Raw genomic sequence first — 12,013 nt, 5'->3', positions numbered from 1 at the left:
TGAAGCTAGCATAAAAAACCCCAACCTTATGATCAAATCCCCTGGCTTTCTGCAGTTGTACAGTCAGAGTAGCAGTTTAAGCAATTCAGTAAGGAATTTACTAGGTCCTTAGGATTTTATCTCTCTAAACCTCCTTCCTTCCCTGCATATTGCAGTAACCCATCTTTTAGTAGGGAAACACCACAGAGATTGCTGCATGGGAAAAGAGACTGTAGAAGAAGCAGGGAAGCAAGCAGGAATAAGATCTTGATCCTAAACTCTTTGAAGGTAATGGATTGACTTCAGCAGGCTTTGGCTCAATCCCCAGCTGTCAGGGAGAAAAGTCAGTAAAGGAAGGAGGAAAAACAGCTGAGAAACAACGGGGAAACAAAGGAGGCAGAAAGAAAAAATACTGAAGATAAAAGGAAGAAATCAGAAAGGGTAAAATGTAGAGTGCCAAGGGAAGAGAGGCAGAAGAGAGCAGTAGTGGATACCACTAAACCATAAATAGAGAAGAGTGAGAAAAAACCAACAGTGAACAACCCATTAAATGGATTGTGCAGGAAGCTGATATGCTCCTGGTTTTTAAGCTGGTTGTCTACATAGCACAACCTCAACATTGCCGTGACTGAGGCTGCAGCTACATTTACCTTTTGATCTGCTTTATGTCATGCCCTGCATCCCAGCTCCTCTGGGCAGCCATGCCAGCACTTCTTTAGAGAACACCACGGCTTCCAACTGCTGTATGTGTCTAGGTTTACTATACAAGGAGGATTCTGGTGTGCATCTGGATCTTACCTTGAGTATGGAGTTGAGCTCCTGCAGAAGTCAATGAGAGTGGAAGGAACTCAGTGTCAGAGAAATATGGAGTCTTGCCTCTTGCTTCCACCACAGCAATGAATAGATAATTTAAGGTGTGACTTATAAGCACAAGATTGTTTTGCGGACCAAGAACAGGAGTTAGGAGACCTAAATTCTGTTTCAAAGCCCTGTCACGGGGCTCTGGCAACCATTAATAACTCTATAAAGTATTATTTTTCTCATTTTCTTCTCTTGAAATATGCATAAGCCTGGTGACAGGTGGTTACTCAGCTGCTGCTTGTGAAACAGTGAGATTTGTGAACAGTTTCCACTGTGAAATCCTCTGGTAAGGTCTGTGTCGAGAATGGACCATCATAATAAGATTCGGTTGTTCTCCCAGATCTTCCTTTAAGAATACATTCAATTTTTTAAGACACTTGGCAATACCTCTGCATGGCTCTAGGTACCATAACACAATGATGAAACCCTTGCAACATTATAACAACATTGGGAGAGAACTCTGACAGCCAGGTGAATTCTTGTCTATATCTTCATTATCAAGGGTATCTTCATGCCTGCCTTCTCAAAAAACCTTATTAGACAGATGTTTGCCAAAGCTGAAAAAAATTTCTCACCTCCTGGGATTCATCCTAGGTCTCTGGAATTGCAGTATTGCCCCAGGACAGCCAGACAACACAGTTCCCTGGGATCCAGAAGAGTGATTGGGAGCTCCAGACAGCATCTCTCCTCCCCTCGCCTCCCTGTGCCTTTGGGAGAATACTGAGTGGAAAAGCCAGCCTGACACTCCAGCCAGATGCAGCCAAAGCCAGGATCTCTGCACAAGCAGGTAACAGTTTGGATTTTGGACAGTAGCATCTTTGCTTTGACTTCATTTTTGGCTTTTCAGGAGCACACAGGCTGAGAAGTACCCCCAGGATCAGATAAGAACTAGAATGAATCTGTGGGAGAGCAGGCTGAGCAAGGAAACACAATCAGGAACCAGTGTGGAAGTATGGAAGGCAGATCTAAGGGACATTGTAGAGATACAGCTAGGGACGGTGGGCAAAACTCATGGGTGGATGAGGAGTCTGCAACTGCATGAGGACATTGGGGACAGAGTCTAGGACTGAATGATGGGTTGAATGAGGAAAACTCAACTGAATTTTCAAGATTGGTGGATGAAGCTTAAGGTAACAAGACAGGAGCTAGTGGGACAGAAGCTGTAGGCACACTCTTCCCCAGAGCCATTAGATTCCCAGATTTCTGCTCTCAGTAAGTATGTGCCTCAACACACTGATCTACAGAGGGCAATTTGCTATTTCTATGAGTTAACTCTTGTGTCTCAACTACCAGGATGGGAATGTTGAATTTTACTGATGTCAAAGATGTAATATAACCTGCAAAACAGAAATATTTTTTGTCTGGGTTGCTTTTTAAAAAAACCTAGGAAATCTCACACACACAAACTCTGATCAGAGGGAACAAAGTCACTCAAAAGTTAGGAGATGCTAGATTAAAAATGCTTGAAAAAATGTACTAGCCTTCTTGAACATGGTATGTGAGATGGAGTTTTTAACTACGTAATTATTTTTTTTTCCCACAGATTGCCTAACCTGTTTGTTGCAATAGCTGGGACATATAATTAAAGGCAGGAGATAACTGGAAGGAAAAGGATGGTCTTATCATTAATGCAATGTGACCTCTATAACATCGGGCAAACTGCCTAAATGAAAATTTTCCCACATTATCTCTAAATGTTCATATCTCTGTTTCTGAGTATCCAACTTGGTATCTGATCAGATTTGCAGAAATGCTGAGCACTCATAAGAGAAACTGAATTCAATAGGAGCAGTGCAGTGCGTACTTAACACTTTGTACAGCTGACTCTTCTGAAATAGGAGATCTTAGACAGTTAGACTGTGCATTCGCTCAGAATAGGAAACTCAACCTTATATTCCCTATCTATGAAGTGGAAGGCATCCTCTTTTGTCTACTATGTATTGGAAAGGCAAACTTATCAACAGGCATGAAGAACTCAGGCTCCTTAATGATAAACAACATACAAAAGACCCTGTGATAAAGAATATAACTCACATCAAAGGAAAGTCTGAGTAGCATAAAGTAAGGAGGCAAGGGACATATATGGATCATGGAGGTTAAATTAAAATATGAAGAGCTACACATGTACTAAACACCACCTATCCTGTGCACTGAAAGAGGAAGGAGATTGTGGAAAAAAAACCCTACCGTCAAATATTAACAGATGCCTGTTTATCTAAGAAAACAGTTTTGGAGGAAACGAGCAGTGACAAGACAAGAATGTGTTCAAAAACATTCTGTCAAGCCTATGCAAAAATGTGTTAAGGACCTATAAAATGGAGATAATGATACTTTTCCTTGCTAGTGAAGTGCTTTGAGAAGTGCTGGTGAAATCTGCTACAAGACTTAATGCATTTTTCTTTTCACAGAAACTAGAAGATCTTACTGAGTGACTCCAGGATAGCTCAGAGGATGGATCTGAAGACAATTGCAGTCAGTGGGAAGTTAGTTAATTTCAGAGGTTTTGGAGCAAAATCCATGAGCCATCAAACCCAGTTTCATTTTACGAAGTGACTTGATGTCATGAGCTGTAGACCCTAGAGACAAAACCATGGAGTTAAGGTTATTAGGGTGACATAAGCCAGGATCTGTGTTTGGTTTATTTTTTAAACAAGTTGCATCTTGGCAGCAACCCAGAAAAAAGCAATATGTATAAAAAAATAAGAGGAAGGAGAGCATGGTAATAAAACAGCTACTGAAACTAGATCTGTGTAGACAGTGAAGTCTGTGAAATATAAGAGGGGGACAGCACTGAGATGCTAACAAGGCATTGTCCAGCTAAACTAGTAAAAAGCAATAAGATGAGGTTTAGCTGAGGCTGACGAGGTCACCTCAAGCTCATTTCCCTATGTGCGCCACAGAAGGAACATAGCGGAAACGGACACTTTTTTTCCCTTCTGTCAGTTACGCAGCAGAAAAACTTAGCACCTGCTGAAGGCACTTGTCAATGACAAGCAGCAAATGGTAGCACTAAAAGCGCAAGCCAATGCAGCAAACGTGACCTAAGAAATACAGGCTGACAGTGAAAAATGCTGCAGATTTGAAGTGCGCCATAGCTCTCTGAGTTTATGAAAGCACTACATCTGGGCAGCTAGCATGGGAAACAATGACAGGACACATGCCTGAGATGTTACTATGGAAAGACAGAAAGTGCAAGGTCCTAAGCATCATTTAGAAATGGAGTCTTACCACTATAGTGAAAAAAAGATAACCAGATTCCCCATTTTTAACCTCTTGTTGCCAAATTCCCAGGCCCTCCTCTAAGTCTTCAGCTGGACGCACTGTTGCCAGCACTGTAAAAATACTCCTTACCATGTCAAGGAGCCAAAAGCTTCTGTCTCACACAGGCACAAGATCTGCTCCTCTGTGAGTTCCCATGTGTAAGCTTTTATCTCACTCTGCACGGTTTACCTGAGCCCCATGTCTTTCTGTGGAAGAAGGCTACATATACATTAATGCCATAAGTAACAGGGAGTTACTGTTACTGCAGCTGGGATGCAGCTGCTCTGGTAGGTGAGGATTTGATAGACCAGTTGTGCAGGGCCTCCAGAAGTAAAAGGACCCCAGATATTTTCTTGAGTTGCTTATGCTTAAAGCCTGCTCTGAGGGGAACGTTTGCAATCCTGGATTCAGTAAATTTGTCTAAATGAAGAATTACTAAATACTTACATTGTTCTAGCAAACTTCCCAAGATGAGTTCTAAGCTCTAAGCTCTTTTATTCTGTTGTCATCTCTTTGGAAGAGGAATCCCCCTTTCATTAGACAGCATCTAGCACCATGATGTTCTGATCTGATTAGAAGCCCTTCATGCTAGTGTATTGCAACATCATTATAGTAATATCTATTTTCCATTTCTTCTTGATTCAGTCTTGAGATGGTCAGAAAAGACAGAAATGGAAATGTTGAACTATGCGTGTTCTGTGGATTTTTCCATACCACAAATCTCTTGGGTTTGTGCTTTTCCCTGTCGCATTAATATCCGATTGGTTGTGTATTCACAAATGCCAAACTTTCAAGTAGGAATGGACTTGTTTTAATATTGTCTACTTACAGGAAGAGTTTAAGGGCAAGGACCTTTTCTCTAATTGGCATATAGACATAGTTTCTTCATAAGGAACATGGATATATTTGGGTTACGTAAACCAAAACACTCAGCCATTGGTACCACAAGAGGGACAATATGACTTATGCAAAGGAAAATCATGAGTCTCAAATCTGCTGGAATTACAAAACCACAACTTCAATAAAAATCTGTTGGTTATATGCTGTGTTAATACTTTAATACTAAAATACATGCAAGCAAGATTACATAATGAGACTCAGCAAAATAAGTTAATTTTTCTGCAATGTCAACTCATGTTCCTTCGTTAAAGCATGTTGTGTGGAAAAAGCATAGCTGACTTCTGATACGGTTTTGCTATTGTAGTTGTATTTACATACTGTAGTAAAATGCACTTTTAAATTTCCTTCTTTTTAAAGCTGTTTATTGTTTTTCTCTTATCGTGGGGACAATACTACCACAAGGCCTATTTGATCTATAATTGCATATTGGCAGATGAATTTGTTAACATACATATCAGATTTATTTGCTCACATTGCTAGTAATATATTTAAAATAATTTTAAAATCCATTTGACCTTTTACTTTTGATGTGTTGCTGAGCTCTGAGTTTCCTCATACACTTCACCAAGTGTATGAGTAAAACAGCTTCCTTCCTTTGGAGTAATTTTATGTTTTGTGTAATAAGCAATGCAGAGAAAATAAATGTTCTTTGTTTACAAACAACAGAGTCCCATTCAAGTGTTAAACAACTGTTATTATTAATTATTTACATTGTGATAGCTCTGCAGAGACACCATCATGGAGCATGGCTCTATTATGTTAGCTGCTATACGAACATAGAAGAAAAAGATGATTGTTACTATTCCTTATGGCCAATATGCTAAGTTGCCCAAGGTAACAATGATTTGTTTATAAAAAGCAGCAAAAGGGCCTGGATTAATCCAAACAAAAAAGCCTAATTGTACTACTAAAATCATTTGTGGTAAGGAAGAAGGAAACAAAACTAGAAAAGAATGTGCTAGATTAACCTCACATCTGTTTACTGTTAAAATAATAGGGGGATCAGCTATTCAACTCTTCAGAAGGGCCATTAAAAAAAAAGACAGAAGAGGAATCAAGATGGTCATGAAAGGAAATATGCTAAAGGGAGTGAGGCATTTTTTAATGGCTGCTTCCTACATCACCTTCTGTGTGCTGAAATACATCAGTGCACTACTGGAGCATCAAAGTCAGAGCAGACCAGGCTGTAGAAGAAGACCTAGATGACTCATTACTCTTGCCAGCTTTGGCTAAAACCCAAACAAGCACCAAGTTCCTGTTGTTGCTCTTTCTTCTGGATCTTTTTTCTTTCTCCTTTTAGCTTTTTTTTTTTTTAGTAAGGGTTTTGCTTAGCTGGCCAAGATCACAGGCCTTGTTGCTATGACATTAAATAGGCTGAGATCCCTGCATTCAAAATCCTGAACCCTATTTAACTTTTTATGACTGGTCATGAGCAGACTTTTGATTCACTCATCCCATCAAATTTAATATAACAGTGATGCAGGGAGCTTACAATCTAGAAGCATTACACTAATCTAAACTTACAAAAAGACTATTATACCTTCTAATTTTGGACCCAGAACTATTTGAAAGTGTTTCTGTTATTAATAAAACCAGCATCAAAACATGTTAGATCCTTCAGAAGATCTAGGTTTAAGAGACTGATGCAGGAAGTCTGTGGCATATTAGGATACTGAAGTCTGTAAAACTACAGGCTAGCATTCTAATTACTGGATTACCTTTCCTTCTCTTATCACATTGCTGTTTCCAGCAGATTTGATACATTATTGTTGCTTCTTTTTCAGTATGATGCCAGTTTCCTGGGCAGCCAAGACAATATACTGGGTTCCTCTGAATTCTCCAGAAGCAACAACCTCCCACAAAACCCCACTCCCTTCATAGTGCCTATTTAAGCATGGATTTGTATGTCAGGAAAGCAGTCAGGCATGCCTTTTTCTGTATGCTTGCTAAATGATACTTAACATACTGTGCCAGAATCTAGAGAAGATTGTTTTCTCCCCTAGACTTTCTCTGAGAAAAAATTGTTTCCTTTCTCTCTAAGAGGGTCTTTTCCATCAAGCTTTTGGGGAAGCAATCTCTGCTGGAAGGCATGATCATGATCATAAATGCATCTCAGTACTGCAATTCATGTATGAGAATTAGAGGGAGCAGCCCCTGTCATTTAATCTGATCTACAGGGGGCTGAGAAAGAAGCAGGCAGAAGCAGTGTCTGCTCAATTTATCAACAGCACATTTGACAAAAAAAGTACAGTTCTAGCCTGGTTTTGGTGGAGAGCTGAGCTTTTGACAGAACTATTTTAATTAAAAATATTTCTGGTCAATGGTACTTTTTTTCTGCAGAAAATTATAGCTGAAGCAGTGATCATAACCCTAGCTATTACGATTTTGTAACATTATTGAAGTCTTTCATATACTTACTTTGATTGTCTTGTACTCTTCTTTTTAGGCTGTATTATCCCCCTTGATGTGTTGTGGCCATGTGACTGCTGCGATGCACCACTTCCCTGCACAAATAAAGTGAAAGAGGAGGGCATGTTGGTCTACTTACTTATGACAGGGAACCCAACCTACAAGTAAGAATACCGTTTTGCAACACCTGGACTACAGTTCCCAGGAGGCAGTGCAACTATGTTTAGGAGTCAAAATATTTTTCTTTTTCACTGCTGTTTCAGACTATTCTGCCTAAGAAAAAAGTCTCCTTAACTGCCCATTTTCCAAGCAGCTGTAACCAAGAATCCTCAATGAGACAACAGAGGAAATAACAGAAGACAGACCTAGTTAAGGAAAAAAAAAGAAACCTAGACTTCCAATTTTCAGATGTCATCGTCTTCTAATGAGTTTATTTTCTATTATGTGAGGTACTTAGGTTGATTCTTCAGAAAAATTGGAAGTTAATAATGATCAATCTACATTTACTCTGCACATAACCATAGAGGTTATGATGCATGGCATAATTGCAGTGTACTGAATGTTTCCCTTTTATGGCAGGCTGCAGAGACTGTAATAGCCTGTTACTCATTTCTAGGTAAAGGAGTTCCTCCTTCAGTTTAGGTGGCAGGAATTTGTGCTTCTGCTGCTGAGATTTTCAAACTTGATCCTGACTGGCAGTTGTAGACAGCTACATTTAATTATCATACAAGCAACATTGTTTTGTCATTCTCCTTTCAAAACAACCCCAATGCACCTGACAACAATACTGTATCAAACAAACCAAAGATGTTTTTGTAAAGGAAGGAGTTTTTCTGAACGCTTTTCATTACAAGGAAGAATTTATCACATGTTTTAAGTGTTCTTGTTTCTTTGTTTCATTTCTCTTTCCCTCAAAGATGATAAAGAAATAGAGAAGACCCAAGGTTAGATCTGGCATAATTCCAACACCAGTCCATCTCCTATTCACCAATTAATTATTTATCTATTTTCCTGAGAAAGACAATCAATATGCAGACAAAATCAGGATGGATTATGTGTATTTACAAGCAAGTGAAACACAACAAAGAAAAAAGAAAGAATTGTAAATTTAAAATATTCTTGGATCAAGGATGAAGTGAAATTTCATGAATGTATTCAAGTACATTGGCCCAAATCCACGACGGCTATTAATCCATAGCTCACAGATGAATTTGTTTCACTGTTATTTAAAACAGAACAAAACCTGATTCTGGAGCAGTTACAATGAGCTGACAACTTCGGCACAGAGCACAATGTACTGGATTAGACTAGAGAAAACACATTTAGTTAGATAGCTGCCACCAAAGAGAAAGGATGGCTTTAGTGCACGACTGAGAAGAACTGGATTCACTTCCTGTGAAAATCATCTCCTCTCTGTGGGTCTGTTCCCTGAGTAAAATAAATCTATTTTTACCTTTCTGCATCATGAAAGACTTCGATGAAGACATGCTGTGCCGCCATTTGAGACCAAACCTAGGCCTTAGAGAGCAAAAGCCATGTACCCTCTCTGCCTGAAGGACGACCCATGTGGAGCCCAGCCCCACTCACATTTACCTGGGTGACAGCTCTGGCCATTTCAGCCAAAAAGTGGCTAAATTTTGAAGGGAAGAATGTAGTGAAACTGTGCTGACTGCCAAAAAGGATGAGCAAAATTCACTGGAGATGCCCCACGCGAGAGTATACCTGAGCTGGCAGAGCTGCCTGGCCCTGCAGAGAAGCTGCTGGATGGGGGAGGCCAATGGGGCATCTGCCCTGAGGTAGGACCCAACCTGGCGGTCTGCGCACGTGATAACGTCTCTTTTACAGAAAACTGTGAGCTGGGTGAGCATCCCTCAGCTTGCCCGGCATCCCCTTTCCCTCAGGACTTGGCACGGCACCCTCACGGCACTGGGTGGTGGTGAAGGGAGGGCGACCATCAGCAGGGCCGGCAGAGCTGGTTCCTGCCACCATTTTGGGAGCTCTTCGGTGGCTGTCACCCGGGAGGAGGTAAGGCCTGGAGGCACGGGCTTAAATCATCTTTGGGATGATGGGGAAATCGTGGTGTTCAGAGCTCCACATTTACATTTATAACTGATTTAGAGGACCCATGAAGGGGTTTCCTGGGTTTTTGGGGGGAAACTTGAGTTGGTCCCTCCTGAGTGTGACAGGAGCTCTCTGGGCGGGTGCCATGTCCCTGTCACTGCTCACCTGACCCAGAGGCGGTTTCATCAGTTGTGAAGGGACAGAAAGATGTCAGAGTGCTGCTGGAAGTTCTGAAGTGGACAGCACTGAACATAGCCCTCGGGAGTCCAGAGGTCCTGAGGAGTGGCTGTTGGAAATGTCCCTCTTAGGGCAACAGTCAGCACTGAGGGGGCTGCCAGCTGGCGAAGGGGGAGGGGGCCATTATTTGTAGGAGGTTTCTGTGTGGATTTCATAAAAAAGATTTGGGGAGGGGAAGAAAAAGCAGACTTTGTGGTGCCGCTCCACAAGGAACAGGTGCCAGGGAGCCATAAGAGCTGGTGGCTCCCTGGGGTCTGGGTGCGGCAGGGGCTCCGGGGGTGGCAGGACATGGCCGCCCTGCCAGGGAGCAGGGCAGTGGGGGGGAAGCGGGGCAGCTCCAGCCTCAGGCATCAGGTACTTCCCTAGGGACAGGGACCCAGTTCGATGGGACCCATGGGTAGAGCTGTGGCGAGCTGGAGACTGGCACTGCTGTGGCATCGCTGTGGCATCGCTGGGGCAGGAACTGAGGGCCCCAGGCTGGGCTGGAGTGGGGTCTTGGGCTGTGGGTAGGTGGGGGGAGGCCCTGGGGGCTGGTCAGGGCATTCAGGCCTAAAAGTGCAGTCAGGGCCCTGGAAGTGGGCTGTATGCTACTGCAATAACTGGACGAGAAAGGAAGTGAAATACCAGAGAATTCCATAAAAGGAAGCATCTGACAAAAATAAGCATTTTTACTGAGCATGTACTTCAGCTGTGGAACATATTGTCACAGGAAGCCAGTGAGGCCAAGACCTTAAAGAGATTGAAGAGGGTTTGGTCAGTTACGTTATAGCAAGATTCCCCAGATTTGGCATAATTTATGTCAGATTTCAGGGAGATTTTAAAGTGTGTGCTCCAAGGAAGAACTGAGTCTCTCAAGAGATTAATTTGAGATTTAGAGCAGAGGAAAAAGTATATGTATCAGATTATGGCACTGCCCTCTTAAGCTACTATTAGAGAGGATACTGATCTGAACAGATTGACAAGTTGACGACATATGACAATTTCTATACTTTAGACTGAGTGCAGGCATGAAAAACAACAGTTCATGTGAAGGGCATGTGATTTTAGATTTTACAAGGGCTACACCAACTTAGCTGCTGACAAATGAAAGCATATCTGACCTGAGCATCTTTCAACCAGTGAGGTTCCATCTTTCAGGAAAGAGGAATAACTGACAAAAATGTTATTGCTTCCAGAAATTAATTCAGGTTTCCTGCTCTTTTATCTGGTACATAGCCTTTTGTTCTCTCTCTCCCCTGCCCCCCCTTTTTTTTCTCGCATGCATAGGAGACGGGAATTCTCCATCACTTAGGTAGTCACTTGTACTTACAAAACCAATCCGGTGTTATAACATTTCTATTGACGTGAAAAATCACCTCTGGATGTGCCAGTGTATCAACACAGCAAACAACAAGCAGGGCATGGAATCCCGTGGCAACTCACGTATGAGTTTAGACAACATCCATACAAAAGTTACAGTATGTGAACATGGACAGCAAGCTGCCATTCGTACCAGCTGGCCTGCTGTCATTCCCAGTTTGAGCAGCAAAATGTGGTTCTTCAAAGTACGCAGACTACAATTTGTGACCTTAAAAAATTCCTGAGTGAGCCTTAAATAGAAGGTTGCATTAGTTGTATCATGCCTTTCCCATAAAGCATACATCTGTGTAAAAGGTAATAAATTAGAAACGTACTTCTTTACATACTTTTAACTCCTTTCTACCTAGCAAAAAGCCAAGCACTTCAGGAGCTATTGGGATCCCTTTGCCTACCACTGAAGTGCAGTCATTTCTGGGCTGCAAACCAGCAGCTGCTGCATGATGCACTATTGAACAGTTTGAACACTGTGTGTGAAGAATACTATCTCTTGCTGAAACCACATGGCAAGTATAACCAGCAATGCGTGAACTTGGAGATTTTCAAATACTGTATTGTCACAATCTACGCCTCAGACCTTTCATGGATTCTGTTGTTCCTTCCAGTGTCCCAGTCCTTTTCTCACTATTGTTCCAACATGCACTGGAGCTACCATAAAAATGAGTGACTATAGGAAACAATGTGAAACTGAGCTTCCTTCAACAGGAGGTGTGCATCTGCTTTGCTGCACCCCGTTATTAAGCATTCTTTTGGCAGAATTGTTGGGACTTTACACTTGTTATTGTGGGTTCTTTTTCTATTGCGTGCAGACATTTAATCTTCTCTCCAGGTCATTCTCCATGTTGGTTCTTTCCTCTCACTTGTTAGTTGCCATCTTGCTTTCAGCATTGGCTGAAAGTTTGCTCATAGCTGGATTTTCATCAGAGATACCTGACACAGAAAGACATCA

The sequence above is a fragment of the Buteo buteo genome, chromosome 5 (assembly GCF_964188355.1).
Source record: "Buteo buteo chromosome 5, bButBut1.hap1.1, whole genome shotgun sequence".
Lineage (NCBI taxonomy): Eukaryota > Metazoa > Chordata > Aves > Accipitriformes > Accipitridae > Buteo > Buteo buteo.
The sequence above is the reverse complement of the archived record's forward strand: the minus strand, read 5'-3'. Positions refer to the sequence as shown.